This window comes from Polypterus senegalus, chromosome 5 (genome assembly GCF_016835505.1).
Source record: "Polypterus senegalus isolate Bchr_013 chromosome 5, ASM1683550v1, whole genome shotgun sequence".
Classification (NCBI taxonomy): domain Eukaryota; kingdom Metazoa; phylum Chordata; class Cladistia; order Polypteriformes; family Polypteridae; genus Polypterus; species Polypterus senegalus.
In genome coordinates, this window is record NC_053158.1 from 100,804,414 (window position 1) to 100,829,333 (window position 24,920).

At 36.6% G+C, this 24,920-nt stretch overlaps 1 protein-coding gene across 2 annotated transcripts in view; it reads right to left on the reverse strand.

The window, feature by feature from the left end:
• rnf152 (ring finger protein 152) overlaps nucleotides 1–24,920 on the reverse strand; it is a 199,695-nt gene that overhangs the window by 64,599 nt on the left and 110,176 nt on the right. Inside the window, exon 3 of one of the 2 annotated variants that reach the window (XM_039753159.1) lies at nucleotides 15,060–15,132. The exons of the other annotated variant lie outside the window; for it this stretch is intronic. The gene's annotated coding sequence lies outside the window, so the exon portion shown is untranslated. The remainder of the gene's footprint in view (nucleotides 1–15,059; nucleotides 15,133–24,920) is intronic. 2 annotated transcript variants of the gene reach the window in all.

Here is a 24,920-nt window from a genome sequence, read left to right on the forward strand (position 1 = left end):
TGGCACGAACAAATGAGATTTCTGAGGACCTCAGAAAAAGAGTTGTTGATGCTCATCAGGCTGGAAAAGGTTACAAAACCATCGCTAAAGAGTTAGGACTCTACCAATCCACAGTCAGACAGATTTTGTACAAATGAGGAAATTCAAGACCATTGTTACCCTCCCCAGGAGTGGTCGACCAACAAAGATCACTCCAAGAGCAAGGCGTGTAATAGTCGGCGAGGTCACAAAGGACCCCAGGGTAACTTCTAAGCAACTGAAGGCCTCTCTCTCATTGGCTAATGTTCATGTTCATGAGTCCACCATCAGGAGAACACTGAACAACAATGGTGTGCATGGCAGGGTTGCAAGGAGAAAGTCACTGATCTCTAAAAAAAACATTGCTGCTCATCTGCAGTTTGCCAAAGATCACGTGGACAAACCAGAAGGCTACTGGAAGAATGTTTTGTGGACGGATGAGACCAAAACAGAACTTTTTGGTTTAAATGAAAAGAGTTATGTTTGGAGAAAGGAAAACACTGCATTCCATCATAAGAACCTTATACCATTTGTGAAACATGGTGGTGGTAGTATCATGGTTTGGGCCTGTTTTGCTGCATCTGGGCCAGGACGGCTTGCCTTCATTGATGGAACAATAAATTCTGAATTATATCAGAGAACTTTAAAGGAAAATATCAGGACATCTGTCCATGAACTGAATCTCAACAGAAGCTGGGTCATGCAGCAAGACAACGACCCTAAGCACACAAGTCGTTCTACCAAAAAATGGATAAAGAAGAATAAAGTTAATGTTTTGGAATGGCCAAGTCAAAGTCCTGACCTTAATCCAATCGAAATGTTGTGGAAGAACCTGAAGCGAGCAGTTAATGTGAGAAAACCCTCCAACATCCCATAGTAGAAGCTGTTCTGTACGGAGGAATGGGCTAAAATTCTGCCAAGCCGGTGTGCAGGAATGATCAAAAGTTACCGGAAATGTTTAGTTGCAGTTATTGTTGCAAAGGGTGGGGGTCACACCAGATACTGAAAGCAAAGGTTCACATATTTTTGCCATTCACAAATATGTAATATTCGATCATTTTCCTTAATAAATAAATGACCAAGTATAATATTTTTGTCTCATTTGTTTAACTGGTTTCTGGTTTCTCTTTAACTACTTTTAGGACTTGAGTAAAAATTTGATGATGTTTTAGGTCATATTTATGCAGAAATATAGAAAATTCTAAAGGGTTCACAAACTTTCAAGCACAACTGTATGTTGTTAGACTTAAGTGCAGCATTTGACACCATTGACCATTCCATTTTACTGCATAGGTTAGAAAATGATGTTGGGCTTGCAGGCACCATGCTCGCTTGGGTTAGTTCTTATTTATCAAATCGATTCCAATATGTACAGAAATGTGCTGACAGCACTCCGTCATTATGCACAGAAGTTCAATATGGTGTCCCGCAGGGCTCAGTACGGGGACATTTACTGTTTTCATTTTACATGCTTCCACTGGGATCTATAATTAGGAAACAATGTTAATTTTCACTCTTATGCAGATGACACCCAGTTATACCTTTCATTTAGATCAAATGAAGTTTCCCTGATGTTGTCTTTAATTAGTTGTGTTAATAAATTAAAGGAGTGGATGAATGAGAACTACTTGCCTTTAAATACAGATAAAACAGAGATGTTAATTGTTGGAGGGAATGACGCTGATCACAACAAAATTTTGTCATCATTTAACTCAGTAGGCATCCCCATTAATTTTAATGAATCAGTCCGCAATCTAGGAGTTATCTTTGACTTTAGCATGTCATTTAAAGCACACATTACAGTTGTCCAAATCATGTTCCTTCCATCTTAAAAATGTTAGGAAATTAAGGCACTTTCTAAATAAACAGGATTCTGAGAAATTAATTCATGCATTTATTTCTAGTGGGATTGACTACTACAATGCGGTGTTCACTGGATGTTCAAACTGTTCTTTATACAGCCTCCAGTTAATCCAAAATGCTTCTGCAAGAATTATTACAAGAACAAGAAAATATGAACACATAACTCCAGTTAAATCCTTACACTGGCTCCCGGTTAAGTTTAGGGCAGATTTCAAAATCCTCCTTCCAACACAAAAAGCATTAAATGGCCAAGGTCCGGCTTACTTGTCTGAACTTATCATGACTTACAAACCAGAGTGCACATTAAGATCTCAAGATGCCGGTCTGCTTAGGATTCCAAGGATTAATAAAATAACAGTGGGAGGTCGAGCTTTTAGTTACAGGGCCCCTAAACTGTGGAATGGTCTGCCTGCTACTATAAGAGATGCCCCTTCAGTCTCAGCTTTTAAATCCCGGCTGAAGATTCAGTACTTCAGTTTAGCATATCCTGACTAGAGCTGCTGATTAACTGTACAGAATGCATCTCTGTTGTTAGTCATTAGCACTAAAACATAAATAACATGATAGTTATAATTGGATACTAACCCTCACCTATTCAGTTTCTCTTCTCGGTACTCAAATGTGGCATTGTGGCACCATGGCCCACCTGCCAAGTTGTTTTGCCTGCCTAAGGTAAAGTCATTCCTGATGGAGGATCACAGAAATCATGGGAAAGAGGGGTCCTTTCATTGGATTGGCTGGACCAGTGCTGTTTCAGCTGTGGAATGGTCAAATGGGGGAGGCAGCTTGATGGATGAGGTCTTCAGGACTCTAAACAAATCCAAATCATATCATGGGATATCATCTACTGTTAAAGTCTGCTACATACTTCTAAAATTTTTATTTTTCATTGAGGATTTGTTCTGTTCTGTGTATTGTATTGTATTGTATTGACCCCCTTCTTTTTGACACCCACTGCACGCCCAACCTACCTGGAAAGGGGTCTCTCTTTGAACTGCCTTTCTCAAGATTTCTTCCATTTTTTTCCCTACAAGTTTTTTTTTGGGGAGATTTTCCTTGTCTTTTTAGAGAATCAAGGCTGGGGGGCTGTCAAGAGGCAGGGCCTGTTAAAGCCCATTGTGGCACTTCTTGTGTGATTTTGGGCTATACAAAAAAATAAATAGTAACTGTAAATAAATTGCTACTGAGAAGAAAACACACAGTCCTCTGGCAAATTACAAGGAAAATAACATTCTGTGTTAAAAGTTTTTTCCGTCCAGGTTCGAAAATGGGCAGATGTTTTTCCCTCTTGCTAATTTCTCAAGAAAGTTTGGAGAAAACATAATTCTCCAAATTGGTAAACTGCATTTGAATGGAGACTCTAAATAGGCCCGGTGTGCATCTATATGTTGTGTGTTGGGCTGGCTACCTGTCTAAAACGGTTTCCTGCATTAGACATAATTCTGCTTGAGTCGTAAAAAACTAACTGAAAATTACAGTTTATTTCAGAGGGCTCTGACCTTTTCACTGCATCTGTTAAAAAAATATATATATATTTTACTCCAATACTTGATTGATGGATGGATTGACAGATGGATTCCTGTTATATACTGTATACATACATGATCATGTGTGCATGTTTTGATCCATAAATAAATATCAACAATGCCTATGTATATCACTACAAATTTCGTAATGAATTAAAATATATACTGTAATTATATCAGAATATTGGTTTTTAGTAGCACTCCTTTCACCTCTCTACAAATTTAGTTTTTAACAATTTCCTGGCTCCAGATTACGATTAATTTAAGGCCACATGCATGTGGAGTCCTATCTCTGTATATGTTCTCACAGAAGCATCATACAGTGCCACATGGAGTGCCACAGAAGCGCACAGTGCCATTACAAGATATGCAGAGAATATGCCTTCAAAATGGGGCCCACAGCAAGAGTCAATCTCAGGAGGTGTGTCAGTATTACTATTACTAGTCATAGTCATGTCCAATCTTTCGTAGCAATCAACCGGACTCGCATCACAAGCACTATAATCAAGCCCAGAATTAAATCTAGCCCCACATCAAAATATGAATAAAATGAATTAGGTAACTTCTATAATATTTCTGTTTGTGCATTATTGAATCTCATTTTGCACATCTCTAAGACAGAAATAATACAATCTTAACTGTGAAATTGTGAAAAAGTTAAAAATGTTTGAGTGGTGGAAATGAGCTTTTAAAGTATACATCTTGTTCCTGACAGGAAAATAAATGGTGCCATTTTTAATGTTTCTGTGTTTGCATTTCTGCTTTAAGCTTTCATTAGTCAATGCTAGACAGTAAAAGCCATAGCTGAGCTACAAATCCAGTAATTTTTGCTTCATCAAATCCCACAATAATTAGAAAAAAAAATAGAGCAGTTCTTGTACTAGGCATGCTTTGAGCACGATATTAAGCCGATCAGAATGTTCTGTGAGTGAAGAAAACGTTTGGATCTTACCATCTGTTAAATCATGAGGAGGTCACTGTATTTGACAAAAAGCAAAACATTTGAAGCAGCTACTGAAGAAGCCATATATGTGCTCCTTCAACTTTGTGGAAAAGAAGCCAAGAAAGGAGCACCTTCCAAGAAAAGTGGCTTGGATATGATATGATATACATTATGTGGACAAGTGTACTGAAAATTGAAATTACAAAAAACTGGCTTACTTTCTACAGATTTACAGTATATGATATTCCATGGCCGCATCCATGCTAAGTGTGTAAAAATTCTCAATTTTATTTGTATGATCGCCTTTAGGAATGCAAAATTCATACTGTTAACTTGTTGGATAAACTCATAATCCACTTTTACACTATGGAGGAATTTGTATGCTTCAGCGGTCTTGTAGTTTCATGGTGTCATTTTCTCCATGCCAAGAAGATAAAACAAAAAAATATCCTTATTCATCATTTCGGCTATTTATGCAAGTCATCCTTCCAGACAGTCAGACAAATGGTTTCTTGACTACTACTTCACCTAATATTAATAAAAAAATGGTATTGTGTTCAAATGCTGAAGCTGTCTTTACCATTGTGTTGTATTAAACAGGAAATCTGATAAAAAAAGGACAATCCCTTAAAAAATAGTAATTGTAAAATTTCACTTATTAAGCCAGTGTAAGTTACTGCACAGAGTATTTACTGGAAATACTTTGTTGTTTTTCGGTTGTTTGTTTTAACTCAAGAACTGTGAAAAAAGCACTATGCTTGGGGGTTTTGCGTGATAAAGATGCAAGATGCAGCAAACAGCAACTGAATTGCTGTAGGCAGACTTAATCTTCCTATAATTCCAAATGTAACAAACTTTTGGCAAATAAAATGCAAAATTGGTAGTATACTTAATGTGCATTTCTTAAACATATATTCAGTTACAATTAAAGAAGTTAAAACTGTTTCAAACAGATAAAAACCTAACATTATATTGTAGGTCTACACCTTGTTGCTTATGTATTTCCAAGGAAATAATTCTCACAAGATATTTTAGAGATGTCACAACATTTTTTTTTTTTTTTTTAAGATTTTTTGAGCAACCTTGGAGCATTCACTCTGTCAGAGAATTCAAAACAAGAAGTTAATGCCTTTATTCGAAATGTGTGCTACATATCTGCCAGTATGAATAACATTTCTCCCATAAATAACACAGTGATGTTATATTAATTCTAGTAGCAATTATAACTCAAAAACAGATTATTCAAAACTGGTTTATGAAGCTTTAGACAATGTACATCAAATAAGGTATTAAATTATGCCTTTGATGCTTCAAAACATACTATGTATGGTCAGATATTGTTAATTTGCATCAGAAAACGGAAGGGAGGAACGTAATCAGGAATTACCTTACTTTACATTTTTTAAGAAAATAAATGATTTGAAAATGCAAGCTTGACTATAACAATAAACAATATTTTGGTTAGAATGATTTTCCATTTACAGTGCAAAAATTTCTGTATAAAAAGAAAATGTGTGCAGTTTAGATAAACACACAAAACTGTGACTGGTAAACAATGACTCCTTTGTATTCGCACTCCACTCCACACATAAGAAACTTACTGCTCGTTAAATGTTTAATTTATTTATTTATTTTTTCTCTCTGTTGTGCTTCATTCCCAAACCCACATGTCTGGGAAGTGCATTGTTTTTTGTGTAAGCTTTCCTTATAATTACTGTTATTATCATCATCGTCTTTTTTTTTTTTTTTAAACACACTACATATTTCATATTGCACATGTGTAGGTCCATACAACATAAAGCACCACAGTACAAAACAAACAAATAAATAAGTGCTCAGGATTATTTTTTCATATTGGTATGCTGGCTTGAAGCCATAACTGGATAGATAATGGACTTATTTTTATTGAGTGACGGAGCCATTTAAATTCTACTCTGTGTATTCAGATTTGCTAGCTTGTACTTTAAAAAAATGCATTGACAATAAAATAACTATAGACATACATGCATGACCTTTATGAAATATCAAGTATTTGAACAGCATATTAGATTAGCGATGGAATTTAATTAAATACTGACTGTGACTGCTACTTAAAACATGTAGTTCTGAATTCATGCAGGTAATATCTCTTGTCTACTCTAGGTTGACTAATTTTTTTTTTCTTTATCTGTAGTATGATGTACTGCACAACATAGACGCACATGAGACATGAGAAATGTATAGTAATTCCTGATCTATGGGACTCTCTGGCTATGACTATTAGTGAATCTCCATCTGTTGTTACACCTAAATCTAAAGAGCATCTGAAACCTATTTAAGCCTGCATTCCAAATTTGCTTTTCTGGAGAAAAATCAGAAATGGATATAGTTGTGCTTTATTTCCCTAGTTGCAACTGCACTCATTTTTCACAGTGCATGTGGATCTCAAAAATACTGCAGTCTCAACTATATTCAAAAGTGCTGTTTAAATTTTTACAGTGCTCATCAATTTCACATTGTATTGTAGTCGTCACTCCTCTGTAAAACACAATGTGCATGCTGCTATTTGTATAACTTATGTTATTGACATATATTAGCAATAATTAGCTTTTAGTGCGCAGCACATTTGAAAGTTGCAGAATCAACTATAATCAACTAGTGACTTCATCATTATCTATTTAATTAAATCATTCTTTCTTGTAGCAACACTAAACAAACCTTTTCTTACTCTTGATTATCCTTGTGCAGTTGTTCTCAACTTCAGTCCTGGGGTGGCACTGAACCTTCAGGTTTTTATTTCAACTAGTTTCACAAATCAGTGAGTCAGTCTTATATCTCATTGATCTGTTAATTAGCTGACTTTTTTGTGTATATTCTGCATTAGGAGAAGCGTTTGAATAAGATAGATTTAATAAGCTCATATACCTGTATTTTTCCCCTAATTTTGGATGCCTAACTTTCTTTTAGCATTTCTTTTTGATTCAACTTTTTTATGTGGAATTTGCTTATTTAATTGTATGCAGATACTGCCCATTAGCGAGGAGTGGTGCAGACATACATGCAAATGACACTAAATACTAAAGGGAGCAGCTACTTTAGCGACACATTCATTTTTCTGCTAATGCTTATTGGTCTGGTTATTTAAACCTTTTCTTACTAATTAACACTCAAGTGGATTTTACATTTAAGTGGCTGCTCCACTGTACCATTCAGTGTCATAAGAACCTATGTCTGTGCGACTTGTAACCAAACACTGAATGAGTTTTAGTGACAAGCATCCTCCACAGAATGGTTGACTAAAAGGAATATTGTAAAAGTTTACATTCAAAACTATGGCAAAAACTACAAATTTCACTTGTAAATATCAGAGTAGCACATTTTTTCTGAATACAAAATAAGAGAACAAAAATAACGTAAATGAACAACTAGACTGATTAGAAGTAATACTGACCCAGCGATTTGTGAAAATGGTTGGAATAAGATCCAGTAATCACATTAATTCCTCAGGGCTGAACCTTAGAACCACTGCCCTCAAGCAGGCGTTCTCAAGTGGAGTTCAGAGCAAGGATGTCAAACAAGACCTACAGGCTGGTATGTACTTTTATTAAAGTGTCCCACATCATCAGTATTAAAAACATGTTGCACAGAGCCCGCAATGGCTATTAATTTTTTTTCAAAGAACCCTTTTAACATGTGTTTCATACATAGATCATATCTGTATGCAAGTTACATTTAAGTGGCATTTTAATGCAACACCATGCATTTTTTCTGCAAAGCACAGCACGGCACACTGCAGCTACTAATCTGTAGCTAGAATGAAAACTGATTGCTCATGATGACCAATGAAGATAGTGAAAAGAAACTTCTGTGACTTAAAATGATGTCAAAGCCATGACAGTCTTTAATGAAGGAATGTCACTTAACTCTACTTCACACACACCATGGCTGCCACACTGCTCACTTTTTAAAGCTGCACAGATGTCAATGATGTCAACTTTTCCATGGCTAATCTGACTGCTGTCACCATCCACTCAATTCTTTCCCTTTTTTCCCCACTGACTTGACCATTATGTAGTTTGTGGAAATAAAACGCATTTACATTTCCACTTGTGTTCAATGTCATTTTGGTCTGTTTCTGACCAATCCTGAATGAGACCTGTGTAATCCATTACCTGAAATATTTACATTTGTATTGATTGTAATAAAATTAATAAAAAAAAAAATAAATAAAAAAATAAAAAATAAAAATTTTCCTTTTTGCATAAACTTTAAATGCTTTTTCCTTGCTACATTCTTTTCAATAGAGTTTACTTCTTTATTACCTTATTCATTTAACTATTAATTTGTAAGGAATGTTTCTTAATTGTCACACAAGTGCAAAGGCAGTGAAGTAACGGGGCTCCACTTCAGCATTCACTATTTGCAACTACAGGTAAAATTCCGTTACAACAAATATCTTTATAACTAAATTTTCATTACAACGAAGTATTTTTATGGTCCCGACAGCTTCCCCATATGACACGAGTCTATAGAAATCTCGTTACTACGAAGTACATTCACCAGATACTTTCATTACAACAAAGTGCACAAAAGACCTTGAAATGCCTGAATGAATTATCCACAGAGCAGTTAGTTCTGTGGCCGCAGCTCACAACGATCCCCAAACAAAAACACTGTAATTTTTTTTTCTTTCTTCGAACTTTCCCGTTTGTTTTTTTTTTGCCTTTTTTGTTTCCTGCAGTTTTCAGTGATAACTTTTGCTTATTGCTCGTCAACATTACAAAAACATCCATTGGAATTTAACTCATTGTCACCCTCCTATAGAAATGGCAGATACGAAAAAACGATAACAGTTCATATTAGAAGAAAAAAAACTTTACATTTGTGCAGCTCTCGATTGCAGCAAAAAGAAAAAAGACTTTGCCAGTGAATTTGGAATTTCGCCATCGACACTGTCAACTTTCTTGAAAGACAGAGCAAAAAAAGAAGAAAAATCTCGGGTTGCAAACATATGTGAACTGCTGCAATTTAAGACGTTGAAAAAGCAGTTTATGTGGTTAAGTGATGCTCTTTCAAAAAACATTCCTATTAATGCAGCACTCATTCAAGAAAATGTGAGGTTTGTAAACTCTCTTGGGACCTCCTCCAACTAGACAGCACGCCAAACAGCGTCCCAAAGTATGAGGGCTCACAGATATGATGCGTCTCTCCGCCAAAGTAAACAGAAAAGATCTCGATGGGTGATGCAAGGTTAAGAGCACATAAGCACTTTGAGCTACATTATTTGTATGAAAATGTGCCATATAAATAAATGTTGTTGTTGTTGTACATTGTAAACGCAGATAACTGCTGTGTCTGTGTACAGCAGAGTGGCAGATCACGTTACAATAAATAACTGTGCCGTTCCTGTTTCTAGCTGGACAAAGCTGGTTTTGTTAAAGTACGGAGGTTAAGCCTCGTGTTTCGAGGTGCAAGACAGGGACTTATAGCGCGACCCTGATCTTTTATGATTTGCTTCTGTGGTGCTTCACTGCACCGCTGTGAGCCTGCTATTGTCCTGCCACAGCAACGGACAAACGATCTTCCACACACGCAGCAATTGCGTTTCGGGACGCACTTCAGTGTGTCATTCCCGTTGGGTGAGGGAATCCCAAAAGTGTTCAGAAACCTCATAATATGAAGAAGGATGATTCTGCTTCTGATTGATAACTGTGCTGCACACAACATGCTTCCACATTTAGATAGTGTTTGCGTTGAATTGCTCCCATCCAATTGCACAGCAGTGCTTCAGCCATTGGATTTGGGCATCATTCGCACCCTGAAAGTGTATTATGGCAAGGAAATGCTGAGAAAATTCTCACAGCATAACTTGTAGGCAGGAATAGATTAAAATTAATGAGAAAGAATCTATTGAAATGATTGCAAACACCTGGACACAAGTTAAAGAAAGCACTATAGTAACAAATACAGAATCTCATTACAACAAAATTTTCGTAACAACATAATATTTTTTAGGTCCCTGGGAGTTCGTTGTAATGGAATTTTACCTGTATGTCTGCACAGCTCAACGCTAATCATCAGCATTTGGGTACAATTAAGGAAGACAACTCTAGATAACAGGGAAAATGAAAAAGAACACAGCAAAAGAAAAATACAGTGGATATAGAAAGTATTCAGACCCTTTCATTTTTTCACATTTTGTTGCAGCCTTGTGCTAAAATCATTTCGAGTCATTTTTTCCCCCACATTTACAAACACTCCATACCGCAGAATGACAAAGGAACAACAGGATGTTCAAAATTTTGCAAAAATATTGAAAATAAAAATAAATCATATTGATACAAGTATATGGAAACTTTACCCAGTACTTAACTGAAGCCCTTTGGTAGCAATTCTAGCCTTTAGTCTTCTTGGGTATAACGTGACAAGTTTCACACACCTGAAATTGAGAATGCCATTCCTCTCTACAAATCCTCTGAAGCTCTTTCATGTTGGATGGAGACCATTGGTGGACAGCTACAGCTATTTTCTGGTCTTTCTGGAGATGTTTGATTGGGTTCAAGTCCAGGCTCTGTGCATTCCCAGACTTGTCTCTAAGTCACTACTATGTTGTTTTTGCTATGTGCTTAAGGTAGTTGTCCTGTTGGAAGGGGAACCTTCAGCCCATTCTGAGGTCCAGAGCACTCTAGAGAAGGTATTCATTAAGGATATCTCTGTTCTTTGTTCCAATAATCTTTCTTTCAACTCTGTCTAGCCTCCCAGTCCCTGCCACAGGAAAAACAACCCCACAGCATGATGCTGCCATCACTATGACTTATTGTTGCAATGGTATTTCACAGATGATGAGTAGTGCCTGGTTTCCTACAGACATGATGGTATTCTAGATTTAATCAAACCAGAGGTTCTCTGGAGTTCAGCTAGAGTGACCATGAGGTTCTTGATTACTTCTCTTACCATGGACATTTTTCCATGATTGCTCAGTTTGGCTGGAAGGTCAGCCTCAGGCAGACCTGTAGTTGATTCCAAATTTCTTCTATTTAAGTCTTATGAAAGTATATTGTCGTTTTGTTGTCTTCCGTAGACATTTGTCTCAACATAATGTTGTCTCTAAGCTCTACAGGCAGTTACTTCAACCTCATAGCTTGGTTTTGTCTTGGATATATATTGTTAACTGTGGAAGGTTATATAGGGTTATATACAGTGGGATGCAAAAGTTTGGGCAACCTTGTTAATAGTCATTATTTTCCTGTATAAATCATTGGTTGTTACGATAAAAAATGTCAGTTAAATATATCATATAGGAGACACACACAGTAATATTTGAGAAGTGAAATGAAGTTTATTGGATTTACAGAAAGTGTGCAATAATTATTCAAACAAAATCAGGCAGGTGCATAAATTTGGGCACCGTTGTCATTTTATTGATTCCAAAACTTTTAGAACTAATTATTGGAACTCAAATTGGCTTGGTAAGCTCAGTGACCCCTGACCTACATACAGAGGTGAATCCTATAATGAGAAAGAGTATTTAAGGGGGTCAATTGTAAGTTTCCCTCCTCCTTTAATTTTCTCTGAAGAGTAGCAACATGGGGGTCACAAAACAACTCTCAAATGACCTGAAGACAAAGATTGTTCACCATCATGGTTTAGCGGAAGGATACAGAAAGCTGTCCCAGAGATTTAAGCTGTCTGTTTCTACAGTTAGGAACATATTGAGGAAATTGAAGACCACAGGCTCTGTTCAAGTTAAGGCTCGAAGTGGCAGACCAAGAAAGATTTCAGATAGACAGAAGCAATGAATGGTGAGAACAGTCAGAGTCAACCCACAGACCAGCACCAAAGACCTACAACATCATCTTGCAGCAGATGGAGTCACTGTGCATCGCTCAACCATTCGCACTTTACACAAGGAGATGCTGTATGCGAGAGTGATGCAGAGGAAGCCTTTTCTCTGCCCACAGCACAAACAGAGCCGCTTGAGGTATGCTCAAGCACATTTGGACAAGCCAGCTTCATTTTGGAATAAGGTGCTGTGGACTGATGAAACTAAAATTGAGTTATTTGGGCATAACAAGGGTGTTATGCATGGAGGAAAAAGAACACAGCATTCCAAGAAAAACACCTGCTACCTACAGTAAAATATGGTGGTGGTTCCATCATGCTGTGGGGCTGTGTGGCCAGTGCAGGGACTGGGAATCTTGTCAAAGTTGAGGGACGCATGGATTCCACTATCAGCAGATTCTGGAGACCAATGTTAAGGAATCAGTGACAAAGCTGAAGCTGCGCCGGGGCTGGATCTTTCAACAAGACAACGACCTGAAACACTGCTCAAAATCTAAGGCATTAATGCAGAGGAACAAGTACAACGTTCTGGAATGGCCATCTCAGTCCCCAGACCTGAATATAATTGAAAATCTGTGGTGTGAGTTAAAGAGAGCTGTCCATGCTCGGAAGCCATCAAACCTGAATGAACTAGAGATGTTTTGTAAAGAGGAATGGTCCAAAATACCTTCAACCACAATCCAGACTCTCATTGGAACCAACAGGAAGCGTTTAGAGGCTGTAATTTCTGCAAAGGGCGGATCTACTAAATATTGATTTCATTTCTTTTTTGTGGTGCCCAAATGTATGCACCTGCCTGATTTTGTTTGAACAATTATTGCACACTTTCTGTAAATCCAATAAACTTCATTTCACTTCTCAAATATCACTGTGTGTGTCTCCTATATGATATATTTAACTGACATTTTTTATCGTAACAACCAACGATTTATACAGGAAAATAAAGACTATTAACAAGGTTGCCCAAACTTTTGCATCCCACTGTAGATGTGTGTGTGCGCCTTTCCTAATTATGGCAAATCAGTTCAACTGACCAAAAAGGTGCAGAAACATCTCAATGATGATCAGTGGCATAGGATACAATGAGCCAGACTTCAAGTGTCATAGCAAAGGGTCTTAATATGTATATCAGTATGATATTGCTGGTATTTCTTATGTTTGCTTTGTCATTCTGAGGTAAAAATAAATAAATAAATAAATACATAAATACATAAATAAATCCATAATTTAATTAATTAAAATGATTCTAGCACAAGGCTGAAATGTAGCAAAATTTAAAAGGGTCTGAGTACTTTCTGGATTCACTGTACACCTTTAAAACTATGATAAAGAATACAAATGTTTATGAATTTTATCTATTTTTGTAGGCTACATAACTATACAGTAATACCAACTAAACATAAAAATGATGCACTGACTGTGAAATTGGTTGGAATAACAACGAGCAACAAAACTAGGACTGAACTTGAAAACCACTGCTTTAGGGTTTTTCTTCTCATAAAAAATAAATATGAAGGGGTGAAACAATGTTGTATTGGAAGTATAAAAGATCTATGGAGTATGCAAAGGTACTTTGGCAGTGGAGGAAGAGTCAGAGATTATGTGAGTCACAAACTAGACTTCTTGATGGGAAATGTTCACTCTCTGCAACTGTCTATGATCTGCTAATTTAAAATTGAAGCTATAGCATATGCATACAAGGCTATACAACTGAATATTTCCAATAAAATATAAATTATTATTTAAAAATATATTATCATCTCCATCTCTAATTTTTAACACATTATTCTATATCAGACAATTTGATTCTAACAGTACCTTAACAAAATGCTTCCGTGATATATTTGTTGTGTATCATTTAATAGTACTGATATATACATGCTCAATCTTGCCAAAATTAAAAAAAAATAATCAATTTTACATATTTAACCTGAAAACAGACAAAAGCATAGCCTTTTTGTTACAGTCAGTGCAGTTTTGTTCATTCTATTTGTACTGTCAGCAGCATTGCTACCTGAATAGACTGGCTTGAAGAAAACATTTTCTGTGTCTACATGGCCATTTCATACCATTATAAATCTAGAATATGAAACTTTATTTATGATCAGGAAAAAAAAATCCTCAATGCTTTTGTAATCCACTACAGGTGAGTCAGCAGATACAACTTCTATAATAAAACTGCCTACCCAAATCGCTTTAGAAATGAAGCCTAACAATGAGAAACAAATGAGAAAGAGCAAAATTGCCCTCTCTGGATGCTGCTGACTAAATCGTTTTCATCAGCATTTATCAATTAAAATGCTTACTACAGTATAAATACTATTCATCTGGACTGTCAATAGCCTTCTTGTAAATAGCTACTTCCTCACTGGTATTAACTATTTAGCAGCATCTCTGCTTCTGCAATATTTCAAAGCACATAACAGACTGGAATGAAATGGCAACTGCGTTATAAGCTCATGACCTTATTGTGACCTGTACAACACTTATCAATATACAATACAAATATGACAGGCAAAATGACAAAATAATATTCCTATTAGAAGACTGTAAATTGCATTCTGAATGAAAAACTGTCAGCACAACAGCTGAACAAATCTGCAGAATTATTATTAAATCTGTAAAATACAAATACAGATACTACAGGAGGTAGAACCTTAAGTTATATAACCCTAAACTTGGGAATGATTTACCTGCCAATATAAAGATTCTGCCATAAATCTTGGTCATTTAACCGAGGCTGAAACCTCATTATTTTAGCATTGTGTACAGCTGCAAGAGCCTTGCTGCTATATCTCTTATTATTTCACTGGTGTCTGGTTTTTACTAGAATTACAGCAGCCACCACAACAAACAGTTGAAGTTTTCCATCTTTCTTCTTTTCTCACCTTCTTTTACTAAGGATGGTCGTCACTATAACATTGACCAAGATGCATTACACCTCCAGGCCAAGGAACAGGGCTGCAAAGAGAATGAGAAGCAATGGAGTCATCTGTGCCACAGATTGAATCAGGTCATTGAATAGTTTCATCTTATCATGGGGCCTAACCTGTACTATGAAGCAAGGCAGTAATAGTATTCTCTCTTGCAGAGAAAACTGAAATTCATACTTGCCTGGAAGGATTGACACTCATAATACAGCAAACATATTAAGATGAGCAGACACTTGTAGTAGTACGCTTTGTTCTTGGAAAATATTAGCTACAGGAATATACTCATAAAGCCTTTCACAGATATAGAGAATTTAAGTTTTTTCATTATATTCCACTATGAACCTAAAACAGACCTTGGGGGATTGAATGAAACATGCTATTATTGATGGGCAAAAACAACTAGTAAAGCTGAAAAAAAAAATAAATCAAGTATTTTCAAAGACAGTTATAAATCAGAGAATGAAAAGATAAGAAAATACAAAATAACCACTTCCTAAGATAAACATAAAATGTTTTTTATATTTCTTTTCATAGTACATCCTCTCAAGACTGTTTTGTTTATGTGACCAGCCAACATGCAAAACCTAAACAAGGGAGTCATAAGTGTTGTTCCATCTTTCTTTTGATACCGTATATGCACCCTTGGCTGAGAGGATAATACTCTGGAGCTATTTTCAGACAATTAGGCAGACAGCTGAAGGCTAACAGATGTGCTCAAATTTAGTTGCTATGGCCTGAAGTTTAATAACAGCAGCAAGGCTGTGACAAATAAAGTCTCCACAGTTAAAGTACATGTCAGTTGTAAAATGCTTAAATTACAAGCACCCTAGAAAGAATTTTTAAAACAAGTGAGACTGCTTATTTTAAAGTGTTTTAATGCTTCACACTAAAATAAGCCTTTCACCCTATATTCACACTACAGTTGCTTCACAGATGATTCAACAGTGATCACCCACAAGTTTGGGTGCTGTATAAATAAAATGCATTATTATTATTATTATTATTGTTATTATTAAATAATAATTGGTTCATCAGGTTATTGGTAACTGGCAGCATTTTCCATATTATGATCACCGAGAATAAAAGTCATTCAGACAATTCTCAATAAGGTTGGGTGCACATGGAAACAGATAAGTACTTCAGTACAGTGAGTACTTGTTGCACCGAACACAGCTTCCTCTAACTAAGAAAAAACAAAAAAAGAAAAACGCAGATTAGGGTAATAAAACGGTATTTTAATGAAAAATATGGATGAGAGCACTACAGAGTATGAAAACCCTCACTGAAAAATTAAAAGCCACTAACTCTTTAAATGTCCAAGCAAACAAAAAAAAAAAAAAAAATCACATTATTCAGTGTTCCAAAAAAAAAAAAACGTAAAATTAGAATTGACGTTAACGATTCAAGAGCTTATACTGACTGCTCTGCCAAATGAACTGTTGCAAGTATACATGCCGTCTCAACAGGGCTTTCCCTTAACGGTGAATTATTTCAACTCCTTACATATTTGTTCTATCACACCTGTCTTCATAGCTGTGTCTGGAGGAGTAAGCATGTAAGAAACTAATAGCTGTCGTTATCACGGGCTCAAGGACAAGCAAGGGAAAGTAGTGAAACATTGATGACCTCTGCTTTTCATGTCCTCTGCCAAAAAAGATTAATCATAAAGATAAAAGCGGTAGGTATATGTGAAATATGAAAACTAGATGGAACAACTGGTAAGAGAATGGTGAGATCACTAATAGAGTCCTTGAACTATGAGTATTAAGTTAACTGCTGTTCATTGAAATGTTGTAAGTAAATGATATTTCTGCCAAAAACAGAGTTATTAACAGCAAAATGATTCAAAAAGGACTTCTTGAAAACTCAATCCAATAAATATAGTGAATAATGTAGATAAATGCTGAATATCAGCACAAAATGGAAGATGTCGAGTTAAAAGTGAAGTCTGAAACATCCTTAGTTATTTATGACCATATAATATTCTCTCTATGAAGGAAATAAAAAATTAAAACGTAAGTCATTGCAAGACTGTGGAGTTAACTACTACACAATAAAAATCAAAGAATGTTACACTTTACAATGGGCAGGCCCATAAAACCACACATTTTAGCATTGTGTGTTAAAGTAATTGAACTTCCAAAAATACATATTTTTATATTATACAGAAGGGTAAAGTTGTGCATCAATCGATTAACTGATTGGTTTGACATACAGAACTCATTCTTTTCTGTCTTGAGTAGAAACATTGCTCAAACTACTTAAATATATTGATAAATTGAACTCAACAAGCTTACAGTAAGACACAGCATTTTTTTTTTATAAATCCCTAATGAATTTCCAAAGATAGCATGATAAAACCAAGTGTAATTAAAATTACATTTAGTATTCATCAGGTGTTGTACAATATGTGTAGCTTCTTAACAACATTAAAAATCCTTTCATGAGAATGTCTATGTGACACAATGATACTATGACAACACTATACCTCTTTTTAACAGTCTGAAGATCCCCACTAGTTAACCCTGAACAAGATTAAGATCATTTTAGACAAATGAGAAAAGTTCAAACAGAGGCAGACAGTCGCAAGCATGTGGTTTTATTTGAAGGAATACAAGTCTTCATTATATTCCATTAAAAGAAAAAACAGTGTACAAATATGCCAGAAGAGCAGCTATCCAGGGTTGAATGTAGCTTGTATTTTGTAATACTCTCCATACCCAGCCTCGGATGTGAATTTGGTAATAATTATGTCGGTCTATGTGGTGAAAACTGTTAAGTATCAAAAATAGTAAGTGTACATTTAAAATTTGTTTTCCACCTGACAATATGTAAAGCACTCACTAAAATTTAACTGCATGGCAATAAAGATTAAAAATTGTTTTCTGCATTTTTGTACTTTATTTTTGTCACTTTTAACACAAATATTTAGACTCCAAGCAAGTATTTAAATGAGGTTACTTTTAAAATGCAAGTGTGAACATACAAAGGCCTCTGAAATCTCATAGTGAAGGGGGTCATGCAATTGCTTTGCTGCAATGTTTCTAAACAGACAAGTGCTGTCACTGTCACTCGTTTTTGTAATTTATTATTTAAGAACAAATAATTTTCTGTTTAGGAGTAATTTAGTCTGAATATATACATTAAAAATAATCTCATTGTTATCTACATTACAAGGAAAGCATCCATCCATATTTCAAACCCACTTATCAAGAGCAGGGCCGTGGGGAAGACGAGGTAAGTAAATGAAACAAAACTGTGTGACCTCAAACCCTGGAAAGCTCAGTTACAAAAACTGTATAAAATTTTCATGGAAGATGTCTAAATGCAATCAATGAGACCTGGATCCTCAAATCACCTCAACTGTAAGTAACAAGCTTTGTCATTTCCATAAGGACAACACATGACGAACCACAAACTTATACAAATCTCACATCCAGGGAAGCTAAAGGTAGGAATTTCCTGATTACTAATAATATATTATATCATAGTGCTCAAACTAAATTCCAAAGGAGTGTGGCTAATTCTTAAGATATGTGAAGGACTGTACTGGAAATGTGTAAATATTGTCCAAGAAAGGTGATATAAAGTTGCTGGGGATGGGGAGGCCTGGTCAGCCTAGTTCAGTGTGTTGCTACTCACCAGGAAATTCTCACCAGGAAAAGTGAAACAAAGATGATGATGAAGGTATTGTGTCTATTCAAATCTGACAAAAAAACAGTCTGTAGGTCTTTCCACTTTAAAATTTCTTCTTGTGGAGAGATCCCCAGATCATAAACCTTAGTAATTATATTCTCAACTAACAGTAACATTAAACTCTTTTAAAAGAAGTTTCAATGAGTTATTGAATATTGTACACATGCACATGTATAATATATACAGTATATATATTGGATGTTAAAATCTAAGAAATGTGAGTGTTTAGCATGCAAAATCAGAAACAAAGTTTACACAGAACTCTGAACTTAATGTCAAATAATAGTGGCACAAAACCTGCATATTTAATTTTCATTGTGTTTTGCACATTCTGCAGGGCAATGGGAGGCACCACTAGTTATTTTATGTTTTATGCCTATGTACAGTTAGGTCCATTAAGTATTTGAACAGGGATGCAATTTTCATATTTTCCCATCACAATTGATTTGAAATGAAGTAATCAAAATGTGACTGAAGTGTAGACTTGCAGATTTAATTTAAGGCATTTAACAAAAACATTGTATGAACCATTTAGAAAATACAGCCATTTGTATATATAGTCACCCCATTTTCATACATGGTCACCCCATTTTCAGAAGCTCAACAGTATCTGGACAAACTAACAATCATGAACATAACGAGCATTTTCTATATTTGGTTGAAAATCCTTTACAGTCAATCACTGTCTGAAGTCTGGAACCTATGGCCTTCTTCAAGTGCTGAGCTTCCACCCTATTGAAGATTTTCCATGTCTTTACTGCAGCGGTCTTCAGCTGCTACTTTTTTGTTGGACTTTCTGCCTTGAGCTTTGTCTTCAGCAAGCAAAATACACGTCCAATTGGGCTGTGGTCAGTCGACTGACTTTGTCATTGAAGACTATTCCACATCTTTGCCTTGGAAAGAATTTGGCTTGCTGTCAGAGCTATGTTTTGGCTCACCGTCCATCTGTAATATAAAGTGTCATCCTATCAGTTTTGCAGCATTTGGCTGAATCTGAGCTGATAGTATATCTCATGTAGTGCTGGGCGGTATACCAGTTCATACCAAAAATCTTTTTTTTTTTTTTTATTTTTGTTATGATATAGATTTTTCTTATACTGGAACACTGGTTTAATAGCCTAAACAACATCTGTAACGTGGCGCAGCGGGAAACTGTTTAAGGGGGGATCTTTTTTACTGCTGCACCGCTAAACAGGAATGCAACAGAGTACATGCGTTAGTGGAGGTATTGAGCAGTGAAAATGGACCGAGAACATTTCTAAATGGAAGCTGTAGCAGACAATAAAGTTGAACATGATGACATAGAAGAACTTTTGACGAAAAAAGGCGCCATGTCTGTTGTCTGAAGATACTTTGGTTTTAAAAGTTCGGATGTGGACCATTATGCTCAATTGTGTGAATACTGTTTCTATACTACTGGTTAATACTGCAAGCCAAGTTGTATTTGTTTTATTTTTTTTTCAATATTGTGTAATGTACCTGGTTAATACACTGTGTAATAGTGTGACAATGCCGGTCCCCTACAGACTCCATCTTCCCACATGGGAATCTGTTGAACCAACATAGTCAATAGTTATGACTGAGATGAGCTGAGAAATCTCACTGAAGTCAGGGGATGGTGGAAAGTGCTCAAGTGCTTTTGTTAAAAATAGTCAAAAGTAAAACCAAAAGTGTTCATTGTGCAGTGTACAGAAAAATACAGTACCCAAATAAATAGCAAATCCATAAAACCAGCGAAACGTGGGGATAAAATCCATAATAAATAGATGTGTTAAAATAGAGGTTAAAATGCAGTCTCTCTCCTCGCCCGATCGCAGCACACCACCTTCTGTCTCCAAGGGCTCACCCTTTACGGGCGTTGCTGGCAGAGCCTTTGCAGCACGAACTGCTTTCTGCCAACTCCTGTCTTGGCTGCCGCCACAATGCATAGCCAGACCAAGATTGGCACACCTCTCATCTTTCTTCGTGCTCACTCAGACACTCCTCAGATCCATTGCGAGGTCTTACATTTCGCTCCCCCCACTCTACATGCTTAGTCAGTAGGATGAACCAGCCTCTACCTGTAGATCGCCACAGCCTGTGCTCCCTCACGGAGCCCCAGCTCGTGCTGCCTTCACCTTCCTGGTGTCTGTATCGTCTCCCATGACTGCCTTTTCCCTTCTTTAACCTCCTTGTGTTCTATCTTTCCTTTTTTGCTTCCCCCTATCCTGCCGGCCTATAAATATACATCTCCGTGGGTGCAGCTCCTTATTCACATGCTGCAGTAAGCCGATGAAGCAATAGAGAACGATCAGGTGCAACTCGCCCCAATCACCTCATCAACTTCTCACGGTCGTGCAATCGCGTTTTGAAGTAATAGTATTATTACTGGAAGTTGCACTATTATTTTATTGTTATTATTTGTTTAAATATTATGCAGTTTAATGATGGTAAAGTTGTTTAAATAGTCACTTTAACGTGTCAATGGACAGAGATTGTTAACATTAACAGAAAGTGTAGTTGGTTTACAAAAAATATTTACTATTTATTCTTTTTCAAAGACATATTCAGTGCAATACAACTTTTGACAAGCACCTCTGGATATTTTACTAAGTCTAAATCCTCTTTGGATGGTTTATAATATGTTGTCAAAAGTTTAGTTTAAGTTGTTTGCCAAATTTGTTCAATAAAAAGGTTATATACAGTATTTTGACTGCAACTGTCACACAGTGTGATTCCTTCTCTTCACTAGTGCCTCATTAGTGTCCCCCTCCTTGAAAACTATCACTTTATGGGGACAGGCAAACCTGTATTAATACTTGTGTGCACATTAAAATGTTTTTTTTTGTACAATGTACAATTCTCATGATAGTGGAACAGGTTATTCTTAGCCAGTCTAATGCAGTAATTGCAGTGGAAAATGTGGTTAAATAAAGCATGGAAAAAAAAATACAGTTGAATACCGTGAAACCAGTACAATTTTGAAAAATACCGTGCTATAGAATTTTGGTCATACTGACCAGCACTAATCTCTGGACACTTTAGAATTCTTCTTGCAACTTTTTTCAGTAACCATATCATTAGTAAACACCAGTGACACACTTCCATTGGCAGTCAAGTATGATGATGCCAAAAACCTGCATCCACTGCGTTTCACAGATGACATAGTATGCTACAGATCATAAGCCATTTCTTCCCTTCTCCATATTCTTCTCTATCCATCATTCAGGTACATATTTATCCTAATTTAATTTTTCCAAAGAAAACTGTTACAAAACTGGGCTGGTTTTTAAAAATATTTTCTGGCAAAGTATAACCTGTCTTTCATATGCTTGATAATTACCAAATGTTTGCACCTTATCGTAAACTATCTGGCTTTACTTTCATGAAGTCTTGGCTAAAAGTTGTGAATTGTTTTTCCTTCATCAAAGAAAAAATTTGTGAGATCAATTAGCATAGCTGTCTTCCACGGTTGTCCAGGCCTTCTGGTCTTGCTGAGCTCACCAGGTCATTCCTTCTCTTTAAGAATGTACCAGATTGTTGATTTGGTTGTCCTTGTGTTTCGCTCTCTCTCAGATGGGTTTGTTTTGTTTTTTCTGCCTAATGATGGCCTGTTTTTACTTGCATGTGCGGCTCTTTGGACCTCATATTGAGAATTCACAGTCACAGCTTCCAATCCAAATTTTACACTTGGAATCAACTCCAGACCTTATACCTGCTTAACTGTTAATGAAATCATGAGGGACCTGCTTACACCTGGCTATGAAAAAGCTTGTCAGTCAATTGTCCAAATGCTTTTGAGCCATTGCTTTTGTATGGCAATGGCTGTCATTCCTAAAAGACTCATATGATATTTCTGTTAAAGCTTACACTTCAATCATGTAATTATTTCTTCATTTCAAATCGAGTGTGGTGCCAAGCAGAGGGAAAACTATGAAAATTGTGTCACTGTCCAAATACTTATGGACCTAACTGTATCTGGATGATGCCTAAAAACTGGGAATCGCAGTTTCAAAAGTGTAGCTTTACTTCTCTTGTTTGCAATTAGGTTTCCTTTCTCATTTACTCTCCATTCTCTCTCTTTCGCTCCAAGCTGGTAAGCTATCACAGTAAAAACGAAGTGGCATTGTGACTTGTTTGTGGATTCTGATGGTTTGTGTTTGTTTTAAAGTCCTTCAGATTCATTTTAAATCTATACTTATAAAAGGCAAAGCCCTCACTGACTGACTGACTGACTGACTGACTCATCACTAATTCTCCAACTTCCCGTGTAGGTAGAAGGCTGACCCCATCTTCACGAAATTTGGTAGGCGGCTTCCCTGCGCTAACGGAAATAGATGTACGTACTTATTTCAGTGTTATGACGCCACTGTCGGCCATCACCACGCCTCCCACGTAGTTGGCTGCCTGCTTATATATTGCGTCCCCCATACCCACGCCTCCTACATAATTGAGTGCCTGCCCATATAAGGACGTCCGTCAGCAGCAATCCAATAGACACGCTGCCGCTACGAGGCGTTTGTCATGCCTAAGAAGTTTAGTGAGAAGACGCAAGGTATAAACGAGACTTTTGATCACTTTGTAACGGAGATAAAATTGCTGGTGAAGGACTGCGCTTATGCAAAAGAAGATGAGATGGTCAGGGATAGAATAGTGTTTGGCAAAAACTCAGCAAAAGTGCGACAGAAACTCAAGTGCCGGGTCTGAGCTAACATTAAATAAAGCCGTGGACATCGCAAGATTGCACGAGATAGCAAACCTTCGATGCATGTACTCCGAGCGGCTCACGTGAATCGACTGTGAACGCAGTACGCAGACAACAAGCAAAAGCTCCAAAGAGCGCTGAACAAAAAACGCATTACACAATTGAGAAGGCAGCAAAAGAATATGAAGCGAGTGACGCATACAAGCATATTCATAAGTGCAGCTACTGCGGAAACAAAGCACACGGTGGAAAAAGTCAATGTCCAGCTAAAGGAAGACAGTGCAAACGAAGATGAGATGGTCAGGGATAGAAAAGTGTTTGGCACAAACTTAGCGAAAGTGCAAGAGAAACTTTAAGTGCCGGGTCTGAGCTAACATTAAATAAACCCGTGGACATCACAAGATCGCACGAGATAGCACAACCACAGCTGAGAAACTTCGATGCATGTACTCCGAGCGGCTCACATGAACTGGCTGTGAATGAAGTACGCACACAAAAAGCAACAGCTCCAAAGAGCGCTGAACAAAAAACGCATTACACAATTGAGAAAGCAGCAAAAGAATATATAGCGTGTGATGCATACAAGAATATTCATAAGTGCAGGTACTGCGGAACCAAAGCACACGGTGGAAAAAGTCAATGTCCAGCTAAAGAAAGACAGTGTGAAAAATTTGGTAAATTGAACCACTTCGCTAAAGTTTGCAGGACTGGGAAAGGTAAATCCGTGCATGCAGTGTGTGATGTCTCAGACAAGCTGTTTATTGATGCAGGAACAACCTTCTGAATCTGAACAAGCCTTTGTAGACATATCAATAGGAAAGCAAGGTGTAAAGCTTAAGTTTAAATTAAGTTCATAGATAGTTCATTAATATTCGCAGGCAAATCCACAACTTAATTACCGGGAATGCCTGTTAAACATCTTAGATTCATGAGTACTGATTTCGGTAGTGAACACTTCGATGAATGAAACCTGTTATCTTTACAACGGTTGAAAAAACATGGAATATAACTTGAACACAACACATCCTCCAAATACGAACCTGATCGAAAGAAATAATGATAATCAAATCCTTGATGACAGCAACACTCATAACAGTCACAAAACAATTACATTGACAATCATTTTACGCTATTTACCCATGAAGCGCAGGTATTTTGCTAGTTGTTAATAAGGGAGGAATGTTGAACATTGGTTTGCAATAAACTTTACAAAACTAGATTAGATCTACTTCTACAACACAGTGTGCATAAGCTTTTAGTTAACAAACATGTGCTCATCATGTTCAATTACAGGAAACACGAAGCAGTAAGTGACCTTGGTAAGGAAGGGCTACACTTATAAGCATTTTTTATTCAAAGGCTAGTTCACTGGGAGAAAGAATTCACAGTCCTCAAATGCACAATATGATTATTTAATAAAGGAATGAAAGCACACA